Here is a 12,549-nt window from a genome sequence, read left to right as displayed (position 1 = left end):
ATGCACGAGCATGCGCACATGCCATTAGAGTAAACATAATTGGATGAAACCTTCAAAGGTTTTTCACCCTTCTGTCTGCTGGAAGGGAAAGAGGAGCCCCAGGGCTCTTTTGCCAAGTTCCTTCCCTCCCCACAGATACTGCAAAGGACATCCCAATGCCTTACGGGGTTTCCCAGTGGAGAGGTGGGTGTAATTACTTGAACGATGGGAGAGAGTCACTTCAATGGCTGTATTTTTAAGCAGCTGCCTTGGTGTCAAGCACTAAGACTGTCCTGGGAAAACCAGGTTTATTATTATTTCTTTTGGGTGGGGGAGGGATTATGTCCACATAAAATAACTGTATTTTTGAATCATTATGAAAAGAAAGTGAAGAAAAAGCTTTTGACAAAATTCAACACCCATTTATGATAAAAACTCTCCAGAAAGTGGGCATAGAGGGAACCTACCTCAACATAATAAAGGCCATATACGACAAACCCACAGCAAGCATCATTTTCAATGGTGAAAAACTGAAAGCATTTCCTCTAAGATCGGGAACAAGACAAGGATGTCCACTCTCATCACTATTATTCAGCATAGTTTTGGAAGTCCTAGCCATGGCAATCAGAGAAGAAAAAGGAATACAAATTGGAAAAGAAGTAGAACTGTCACTGTTTGCAGATGACATGATACTATACATAGAGAATCCTAAAGATGCCACCAGAAAACTAGTAGAGCTAATCAGTGAATTTGGTAAAGTTGCAGGATACAAAATTAATGCACAGAAATCTCTTGCATTCCTATACACTAACAACGAAATATCAGAAAGAGAAATTAAGGAAACAATCCCATTCACCATTGCAACAAAAAGAATAAAATACCTAGGGATAAACCTACATGAGGAGGTAAAAGATCTGTACTCAGAAAACTGTAAGACACTGATGAAAGAAATCAAAGATGACACCAGTCAGAATGGGCATCATCAGAAAATCTACAAACAACAAATGCTGGAGAGGGTGTGGAGAAAAGGGAACTCTCTTGCACTGTTGGTGGGAATGTAAATTGATACAGCCACTATGGAGAACAGTATGGAGGTTCCTTAAAAAATTAAAAATAGAATTACCATATGACCCAGCAATCCCACTACTGGGCATATACCCAGAGAAAACCGTAATTCAAAAAGACACATGCACCCCAACGTTCATTGCAGCACTATTTACAGTAGCCAGGTCATGGAAGCACCCTAAATGCCTATCAACAGAGGAATGGATAAAGAAGATGTGGTACATATATGCAATGGAATATTACTCAGCCATAAAAAGGAACGAAATTGGGTCATTTGTAGAGACGTGGATGGACCTAGAGACTGTCACACAGAGTGAAGTAAGTCAGAAAGAGAAAAACAAATATTGTATATTAACGCATATATGTGGTATCTAGAAAAATGGTACTGGTGAACTGGTTTGCAAGGCAGAAATAGAGACACAGATGTAGAGAACAAAGGTATGGACACCAAGGGGGGAAAGCGGGGGCAGGGGGGTGGTGGGATGAATTGGGAGATTGGGATTGACATATATACAGTAATAGGTATAAAATAGGTAACTAATAAAAAAAAGAAAAGAAAAAAGTGAGAGCAGATAAATTTAGGAAAGGAGGCAGGGAGGATGCCAGGAGCTTCTGGACCTTGTTCCCACCCTCACACACATTTCTGTTTGTTGCTCAGAGCAGCCACTCCTCAGAAGGGCTTGACATTGAGGTCAGTGGAGCCTCTCTGTAGCTAGAACCTGATCACCACTGCGAACGAAAACACTCTCTTCCTTTCAGGGAAAATGTGCAGAGTAGACCTTTATATGGGGCAGCGACCAAAATTGTCTGATGTTTGTTGTCCAATCTGGAAGGTTTTGACAGTGGAAATTCTGGCTGCTGGATTATTTGCATGTCTGTCAGGGCTTAGAAGCTCTGAGTTTTCTGGGTCAAATCAAAGGTGCTTTTTTTCTCTCTCTCAGTCTATAGTTCAGGTTCTCATGGGCTCATACTGGGGCTGTTATCATAGCCCCTGAGTCTAACACTCCCCCCTCCTTCCCTTCCTTCCAATATCAATTGCTGCATAACAAATCACCCCAAAACTAGCTTTTTCTGGCAGTGACCTCCACATCCCCCTGACTCCACAGTTTCCCCACCTGCATCTATCCTCTGTCTGTGTGAGATCTGGGGCCAAACCAGAATAAGGGCATCTAAAGAAAAATATTTCTCTGACCAGGTGTCCCCCAGTTTAAGCCTGGATTCTCTCCTTCTTCTTGGTTAGCTGAAATTTACAACTACCTTTCCCACTTGGAGCCAAAATGTGGCCCAAGAACACCTGGGGGCATATTCTCCTACCCCCTCTTAAGGCTAACATTAGCTTAAGGGACTGAGTAAGTACTGGAGAGCTGGGAATCTTCACTTCGGGGATGGTGGCAAACCAGGTATGGACCAAGCCTGTTGTGTTTGGAAAATGGGGTACAAGCTGGGCTTTTTCCCATCCTCTGGGATAGGACACCTACTGCCAATAGTGGGCTCGCTGTGCAATCAGTGGTGTGAGTTTAGCATTAATTCCTCACCCTCTCAGACAGTCCCTTGAATGGAGCACGATTTTTCATTGAGTTGGCAGGTTATAATCTGAAGGGGGATCTTAGTTCCCCCACCAGGGATCGAACCTGCACCCCCTGCAGTGGAAGCGCAGAGTCTTATCCACTGCACTGCCAGGTAAGTCCCTGTTTACCACATTTTATCAATTCTAAGATATAGATATTTTTTCACTTTTTTTTTTATTTTTATTTTTTATTTTTTCCACATTTTAACATTTAAAATCAGGCATCTCACAATTGCTGGAGACCAGATGGCTGTGGTTGTTCATATTGATATCGCTTCACCTAAGTAATGGCATTGTTGCATGTTGAGTTTAAACACTATTTTCATGTCTTTCATGAGGTTACACTACAATTTGGCATCAAAATAAAAGGTTTTTCTTTGCTTCTTTTACACAGAAACCGCAGTAAGACCTAGAGATATTGTCAGAGAAGCAAATATTCATTGTTGGAGAAATGATTGCAAGTCCATATTTTCTCAGCAAACGATAGTCAAGGGCTTAAAGTCATCCTGAAATCTCTGTCCTCATACACTGCTCCAACCAAGCCTAAGCTATTATTTTTTTTCTCTACTTGGCAATCAGGATACAGAACAGGGCAGAGGAAAGGACACAGGCATGCAGGGTTTTTTCTTTTCTGCTTTTTCTGAGTGGAATAACTTTGCAGGAGGACAAGTCCCTTCCCTTAGGTATGAAGTTAGGACTGGTTGAATGCCCACTCACATCTTGGAGGCACTGGGTTCCCACAGAGGACCCTCATGGGAATGGTGCCCATATGTGATAATCAGAATACTTCCTTGCTAGGTAGGAATGCACAGGTCAAATAATCATGGTACCCACCTCACCACATATTTGTGTGTGCACTTGCAGGGACACACACACACACACACACACACACACACACACACACACTTCTTTCTCTTTCCCTTCCCCTGTTGTTGTCCTAGTTGTGTTGATGAGGAAGTAGCTCATACATCAGAGTCAGGAGAAAGGGGATGCAATTGCGCATGGATTTAAGAAAAGCATTTGATAAAAACACAATTCTTAGCATAGCACAGAGTGATATAAAATGTGTATAAATTCACATTTTAGGAGGTTTGGATAACCTTCATTTGTATATAGCACAAGTGTCATTTTATTAGTGTAGTCTGTTTAAAAATGCAGTTCTAAAAAGCTGTCCTAGGTTTTGGGGAAAGAAAGAAATTTGAGGAACATTTTCTGGTGTGTCTTCCTACCAAAATGGTCTGAGTATTTCTACCTGCCCTTTAGGGAATAGGCTTGGAGAGATTACAGTACTTGTCCGAGGCCACATAGCCAACAAATGGCAAAGCAGGGACCAGGGAAATGGGGGGGGGGTCAATGGTAAAAGTAGAAGCTTTAGCACAAGCTAGACTTGCTTTCAAATCACAGAAATATCAGCTAAAATTTCCTTTCTCTTAAGTGGAATAGCACTGAATAAGGGAGGGGGAGAAAGAATCTCAAATTATGGACTTTCTGAGAACATAAACCTCAGGCACATAATAGATGATTACAGGTGCCCCTTTCCTCCGTGAATGTCATCACTATATGTCTAAGTCTTCCAGGTCAAGGCCAAGAAAAATGACATTTCATTCATCATCACTTCTGCCCCTCTGAGCTATTTTCTTCTCTGTGAAGGTCAAGTTTCTCTCTGCTCTGAATGAATCACAAGCCGACATCGTTATTTTACTGTGAATGGGGAGGACAGCCTTTCCTCCTGCTGCAGAAGCAAGATAGCACAGGCAGAGGCAGGGCAGTAGCCTTCCTAGCAGAGTTGAAGTATCTCCTTTTCCCCCGGATGAATGAGAACTGTGGAGGTTCACAAGAGAGAAGACGAGTTCTGTGACCCTCCAGGAGGTAGCAAGTGGAGAGAGTCTTATCCTCAGGCAACAGCCTTCTGGTGTGATGCTAGCGATTTCTCTTCCTCTTTCTAGTGGACCATGACAGCTTCCCAGAATGCCATCTCCTCTCCCATTCTGCTAGCAGAGCTCCTCTTTACTGTGGGGAAACCAGCCCATGTGGTTTGGATGGGTCTATAATTCCCCTCCTCACCTACTCCCTCATGGGTGGGCCATGGCAGTACGTATGGCCATTCTCCTGGCTGCAGTGATTGGTTCCCAAATCAGCACTTAACCCAAGCAGAGCCAATCAGAGTTCCTCTATAAGACTTGATATATTACCGCTGAGGGAGCTGGCCTGGCTTTATCTAGAATGCAGTAGGATCAGTAGGGGCCTTTGTAATCAAGAGCTGTGGGTGGTTGCAGAAATGCAGGAGTCTGCCTGAGAATTCAGCCAGTACGGAGGACTGAGACAGAGAGAGACAGGAAAGAGAGAAAGAGACGGACAAGGCCTTTTAACTCCTGTATCCATCTGTGCCTGAGAAGACCTACATCTGGATTTCCTAGTAATGGTAGTCAGTAAATTCCAATTCTGTGCCAGTTTGTTTGAGCCAGGCTTTTGTCACATTCAATTCAATCTGAACCTTGACTTCTATCAAGTCTGTCCCGCCTTGTTTATCCAGGTGAATGGAGGAGGAAGCATCTTTTCTTGGGATAGGAAGGGTATTTGTGATTACAATCAACGACTCGCGCCACTCCTTGGAAAAGGCAGCTCAGGCGTGGATACACGCGTTCATCACCATCTTCTCCTCCCTTCTACCTTGCCTTAGAGCGAAATGCAATTGGAGCCTTTGCTGTGGAAGGCTCTGGAGGTGTTCTAAGATGCTCAGTGTTCTCATGTTCTCTCTTCACTGCTCCCCCTTGAAGGGGATGGAGAAAAGGGACTGATGGGGACTGATTTGGAAGAGAAAGCCTTAGATTCCCTTCCCTTTAACACAGCTGGGACGCTGCTGGGAAGGAGACACTGGGTGAACCCCAAGGCCCCTCAACAAACACATTCAGAAAGGAAAAGGCTTAGTCATGGCCTTGAGGAGGTCTTGGTGGGGGTGGTGGTCCATATACCTGAAGCTGAATGTCCTCTTCAGAATATTCATCTATGAAATGTCCATTGTACCGCCTCTCCGATGTCACAGAGTGGCCCACGCCCAGCTGAACTGCAAGGGTGATGTTCTCTGGCAAGAACAAATTGCAATTGACTTAATTTCTCTGAGCTTCATTGACAGTGAAGTGGTTACATGATTACAGGGAACTAAGGCTGTCTTACAAAGCAGGGCTTGCTTAGGATGTTACTGCTGTGGTTTCCAGCTCTGGGGACTGGGGAGACAAGCTATTGACTGAGGGATTTGGCTTTCCAAATCAGTAAACCAAGGCTTTTGAAATTAGACGAGGTCTGAAAGATGTTGAACTAACAGCTAAGAATTTATTAAATAACTTTATTGAGGTATAAAGTACAAAAAACAGCACATAGAGTATACAGTTTGATCATTTTTGACATATGTGTACAGCCTTGAAGCCATCACCACAATCAAGACAGCAGACATTTCCATCTCCTGCAAAGTTTCCAAGTATCTCTTCCCACCTTCCCTCCCAAGCCCCAGGAAACCGTTGATCTGTTCTTGTCAGTATAGATTTGTTTCCATTTTTTAGACTCGCTAATAATAATTTTAAAGTGAGTTGAAAACAGTGTTTAGATAAGACAGTGCTGCCTCCTCAAAACAAATGGGGAAAGCTCCCCTGAACTGGTCGAGTTGGGAGCAGATACCCTCTCTGCCCAACAATAAATTCCTAGATGTTTTCCTCTCACTGTCCCTTGAGAAATGAGCCATAGGCTAGCCCAGAGGGTGGCATGTGTTTGGAAACTTTTCAATAAGAGTTATCCAAGTAGAGCCAAGGCTATTAGGTGGATGGAGAGGAAGATGAGGGGGACGAGATGGCCAAGGGACTGATCCAAGGCCCTTCATTTTGCCAAGATTAGAACCAAAAGGACTAAGTTTATTCTGAAGCACAAGGAGTGTAGGAGGAAGTCTTTAAATGTTAATGTCTCTAAACAATGGAGCAAATTAGCAGAAATGGCTAACTAGCTCTTGGGGCAATTATCATTATCACTGATTTTTTTTTTTTTCCATGAAGGGCTGGGATGTAGCAGGGATAGGATAGAAGGGGGAATTAATTGTAGCTGTTGTTTACTCATTTTCCTTGCTCGATTTACTGTATTTCATTGAATGACTATATCTTACAGTTTATTCTGCTAATTGTCATTTGAGGTTTCCAGCTTTTGGCTACTACCCATAATGCTACCAGGAAAAAAGATAAATTCTCATCTTTCTAAGTTGAAGTAGCCATGGTCCATCCAGTTTAAAGGCAGAGGAATGGACTACAGACATCCTAAATCTTCATCCAGGTCTGATTCAATCATAAAAAGTTTTACAGTGTTTTACATAAATATACTTTGAAGAATAGCTTATCAAGTGAACATTTAAAAGTGTCTGAGCCTAACTTGATAAGCTCCATTTTGAGATTATGAACAGCAAGCCTTTGTGTGGAGAAATGTCAGCAATGAGCAGATCCTCTGATGTAGACATGAGTCTATTCACACACCTGCTCCCATGTGCTTGCCCTGCTGCTAACCTGGGCCTGGTGATGGTGTAAACTTGACCCCCCACTGCCATGAAGTAAGCTACCTTTGGGACATAATTTTAGTCTCAGAGAGAGTAAAAAGGCATCATTAAAAACTGGTAAGATTTGGACTTCCCTGGTGGTGCAGTGGTTAAGAATCTGCCTGCCAATGCAGGGCACACAGGTTCGAGCCCTGGTCCGGAAAGATCCCACATGCCACGAGCAGCTAAGCCCGTGCACCACAACTACTGAGCCTGCGTGCCACAACTACTGAGCCCATGGGCCACAACCACTGAAGCGCTCATGCCTAGAGCCTGTGCTCCGCAACAAGAGAAGCCACCGCAATGAGAATCCCGCATACTGCAACGAAAAGTAGCCCTCACTCGCCGCAACTAGAGAAAGCCCACACGCAGTAACAAAGACCCAATGCAGCCAAAGAAATAAATTTATTAAAAAAAAAACCGATAAGATTTACATCTACAAATAAATCATGCTCATTTCCCCCCATACATTTTCTCTCAGGCCATTAAAACTTGATGGATCCAATTCTACTGTTGAACAAATATCATCTCCCATATCTTGGGACTCTTCAGTATTTCAGAGCTACAGGTTTATCAATATGTGCTACCTGAAAAATCATTTTGTTTATCTTTTATAAAACTACATTGCAATTACATTAGAAATTAATGTCAAATGAATTGGAAATCAATTCATCTGGGGAGGTTGTGGGGCACGGGGGGAAGTATACTGAAATCACTAAAGATGGGAAATCATCCTCATTGTGGTTTTCTCACATTGTGAACTAAATGTGTTTGCATGTTCCGCCCAGCAGATCCCTAGGCAAATGCCACATTTGTTTTTAGGTTCTTAGTTCCTAACCTAATGTCTAGCACATAGTAAAAGCTAAATAAATGTCTACTGAATGAAGGAATGAATGAACCAGAGTTACTACTTTTAAAAAAAAATTTTTTTTTAATTTATTTATTTGGTTGCACTGGGTCTTGGTCGCAGCAAGCGGGCTCCTTAGTTGTGGCATGCGAACTCTTAGTTGAGGCACGCATGTGGGATCTAGTTCCCTGACCAGGAATTTAACCCGGGCCCCCTTTATTGGAAGTGTGAGTCTTAACCACTGCACCACCAGGGAAGTCCCCAGAGTTCCTACTCTGGAACATTCATATTATTTCCAGTGTTTTTTTTTAAGGAGGTAAGGGTCTAATTTCTTCGCGAATAGATCCTTTTCCTTTAAGTTCATTATTCCCTTAAAACATAATTCCATGAATTAGATTATTAGATTAAAGAATGTCAATATCTTCTTATCTTTCTTATATATTTTTAAAAGTGAAAAGGAAGAAGTAAAACTGTCACTGTTCGCAGACGACATGATACTGTATATAGAAAACCCTAGAGAAAATCCTAAGTTTTTTGGTGGTCCAAAAAAATATTAGAACTCATCAATGAATTCAGGAAAATTGCAGGATACAAAATTAATATACAGAAATCTGTTGCGTTTCTATACACTAATAATGAACTATCAGAAAGAGAAATTAAGAAAACAATCCCACTTACTATATGAGTAGCTAATAGGGAAAGAGTGAGAGCTTGACACCTGGGCGGGAAACATTTTGGTGGCTGAACCCAACAGTCTTGAATCCCCAGATTCCCTTGAACTTTCCTGGCTGGCAAAAGCAACCTTCTCCCTCTGCCAGAGGAGATGGTCTCCCCCGGCCTGGAGATCATGTTGACCTCACTTGAATTGGTGCTTCACAAAGACATACTAATTTTCTTCAAGAGCTGCCCAGACTGAAGGAGTTGGGAATTCAGGATGACAGGTGTTGTCATGACTCCCTGTGAGCACCGATGACTAAGGAACAAATAGGGTTCCCCTACCCCCATGCCTTGGCGCTGTGCAAAACCGGGGATGGTAGGACCACCTAGAGAATGGGGTTTCCCAGGAAGGACTGAGGTTGTTTTTCCTGTAGCCCAGCAGAATGGAGACTTGAGTGAGAAATTAAGTAGAGTCATGGGATATAAAGCAAGTTCTAATTCTTGAATTCTTTATTTCATAAGATGAAACTTACGCTTATCACACACCCAAGGACATTAAACTTCCCCTCTCCTGCCCCTACTCCACCCCACCTCCTTTCCTTGCACATGGACTGAGACGGGGTGAGCTGACCGCTATTCTCCATCTGGTTTGCACTAACTCCTACATGCTTGCCCTCAAACTCTCCCCGTCCTGTACAGCTGTGTGCTTGGCAAAGCGAGGTCAGATGAAGCCCAAAACCATGGCAGAGAGAGGTTAATCCCCTCCCTGAATGCCACTGGACACTTGCCAAAATGTGGCTTTTGGGACAGACAACCCAAATAACATTCTAGGACCATTTTTCTGAATATCAGAAAATTATTTAAGTGACTCAAATACAAATTAAAGACTTTATTCAACTAAGGCACATCAGAGAGTACCTAAAGGACAGGTGACCCTGGATTAAAGCAGGGTCAGGGTTTTTATAGGATGGGAAAGCTGAACACGTGGACGTGTGGTTTGGGTTTAGGCAACAGTTTTCACCTTTAATAGAAACTCATGGTTTAAAAGTCACTCCTGGTTTTCTGCCTCTTGCTCATGTCATCAGTGCAATCCCCATACCATCCTCAGTATAGTATATCCCAAGAAGCATTTTTGTAAGCCATGGCTTATCCTCTAGTCAAGGTTTCCAGCATGAGGGAGCTATACAGCGAAGAAATAAGAAAAAGGGACGAGGTTAGAAGGCAAGGAGGAAATTGGAGGGGTCCCTCTCATGCAGGTTTTAGTTCTTATACTCAAGAATCACAGATTGCACCACAAATGAGAGCATGCAGGCAAGAACACTTAGGAAACTGGCAAACGCCCCTCACCTGCAGTGTTCTCCTACCCCCCATTCCTGAAGGTGATCACTGCAGAGCTTCCTCTAGGCTCTAACTTCTCCCCCCATCTGCTCAGGAAACATCTCTGTCCCTCTGCTCAGACCTAGGGGCATGCTTTGTGACCATCTTTATCGGACCGAAAGACAATGCTCCCCTCTGTAAGGCCCAGGGACAGGTAAAAAGATCCTGAGACTCTGCAGCCCTGCCTAGCCCAGCCTTTCCCTGTCAGCCTCTCGTCACCTTCCTGGCCTCTCTTCCTGATGGGTAAGGACACTGCGTAGCCTGCCCGTCCTGCTGGGTGAGCGTCACCATCCTCTCCTGTGACCCCAGCCATCTGCCCATTTCTCCAGCGTGCTCCCCAAGGCTGGTGTCCTGGGCCGCTCTCTCAGGCTGGTTGGTGGTTCCCTCTGCTGGCCCATCAAGCCCTCAGGTCACCCCTTCTACCAGCCCTGCCCCCCTTTCCTCTTTTCCTGGGTATTCTCCATCAAGGGTGTGGCAGTTCCATCTGGAAAATCCCAGTTGCCCTCTGGCGGATGTCTACATCAGTCAGCCTGGCCCTTGTTTCTGGTGATAATGAAAAGGTAGCCATGGAGATGCACCTGTGGGAAGCCCTGGTATGGACCTTAGAAATGTTCCCTCCCCCTCAGGACACAGAGGCCTTCCATCTGCTGGAAGAGGAGACACCACCTCCTTTTCCAAAACAGAGATGTGGCAACACTCTTCAGGCCTCCATTTAATTTGACTAGCATGTCTTCTGGAAGCAGTGGACGATTTTTGGATTCCCTCAAGCTCAGTCTGTTTTGCCCTTGGCTGTTTCAGGAATGAGGAAACTTAACCCCATCCTTCCTGGATGACAAGCATGGAGGTAATGATGACTGTGACGTTTCCCTGTTGCTTTGTCCCTTTCCTCCATGGTCAGAGGTTTGAGCAGGGCCCCAGTAAGCACACAAGGTGAATTTTTAAAAGGCACCACCATGTTAATCTAAATAAAGGGGTGAAGTTATGTTATCAAAGAAGAAGATTTTTTTTCAATCGGGGCTCTATAATCATGCCATAAATGTTGCCTTCCCTAACTCTCTCATTCACTCACTTATTAGATAGCAAACTCTTACTGGTTACCTACCACATGCAACAACTGTGCCAGGCATTAGGGATAAAAAGGTAGATGAACATGGACATTATCCTGGAATTTCATGGAAGCACACTTTTAAAGGGGAAGATGGATTTAGAATTACACCCTCTGCCCAGGAAGGCTGTAGGGGGAAGCATCAGAATCCCTCTGGGGACTTGGAGAAGTCTTCTAGGAGGAGATGAAATATAACCTGAATTTTAAACACATTTGGATGTAGCTAGATAAAGGTGGGAAAGGAGAAAGTCATGGGCATTTTAGACGGAAAGAACAGCACCTGCATGAAACAGCTTGGCTTTTCTGATGCCTGAAGGCAAATTTGGTATTGCTAAAGCCAAGGATGCTTGTAAAAAATGGCAGGAGGTGAGGTAGGGTATTCTAGATCATGGATTTGTTTTAGGGTTAACCAAAGAGTTCCTGAGGAAACAAGCAGTCATCAAAGTTTTGCAGGCAAAAGAGTGACATGGTGAGCTTTAGGAAAATCATTCTGGTTGCAAAGAAATGGGAAGTGAGATGGAAGTGAAGGAGCCCACTTGGGAAGCAATTCCAGCCATCTGGCTACAAGGAAATGAGGACCCCAACTGAGACAGTGACAGTGGAGATGGACAGAATGGGGCAGATCTGAGGTGTCTAGCAAGTACAGTCTACAAAACTCAGTAACTAACTGGTGGTCAGAGTGAGTAAAACAGAAGAGTCTAAAACATTCCTGGGTTCCCGGAATGACTGACTGGGTTGAAAGGTAATTTGTGGTAATTTCCTACAGTAATCCTGGGAAACCAATAAAATGGTGAATCAAGAGTTGGGCTTCTTGTTCTTGGTTGTATTAGTTATCTATTGCTGCGTAACAAATTACCGTGAACTTACTGGCTTACAGTAACAAACATTTATTATCTCACATTTTCTGTGGATCAGGAATTTAGGACATTCTTAGTTGGGTAAGTCTGTCTATAGTCTGTCATGACACTGTGGTCAAGATGTTAGCCAAAGATGCAGGGTTTTGAAAGCTTGACTGGAACTGAAAGAACCACTTTCCACTTTCAAAATAACTCAACAGACGAGTTGAGTTGATGAGATGAGAGAGAGACCAAGACAGAAGCCACAGGCTTCTCATGACCCAATTTTGTAAGCTACACACTTCTCCTTCATTCTATTCATTAACAGCAAGTCACTAACTTCAGTCCACACTCAAGAGGAGAAGAATTAGACTCCACCTCTTAAAGGGGAGAGTTTCAAAGAATTTGTAGACATATTTCTTAAACCATCACACTGAAGTATCTGCAGGAGTTCCTTGTAGAGACACCCAGGGGACTTTTGGCTCCATGGGCCTGAAGACTAGCAAACTGGTCTGGGCTGTAGACATGGATTTGTGATGGAAGGGAGGA

Source organism: Balaenoptera physalus (assembly GCF_965194825.1).
Source record: "Balaenoptera physalus genome assembly, chromosome: 11".
Lineage (NCBI taxonomy): Eukaryota > Metazoa > Chordata > Mammalia > Artiodactyla > Balaenopteridae > Balaenoptera > Balaenoptera physalus.
The sequence above is the reverse complement of the archived record's forward strand: the minus strand, read 5'-3'. Positions refer to the sequence as shown.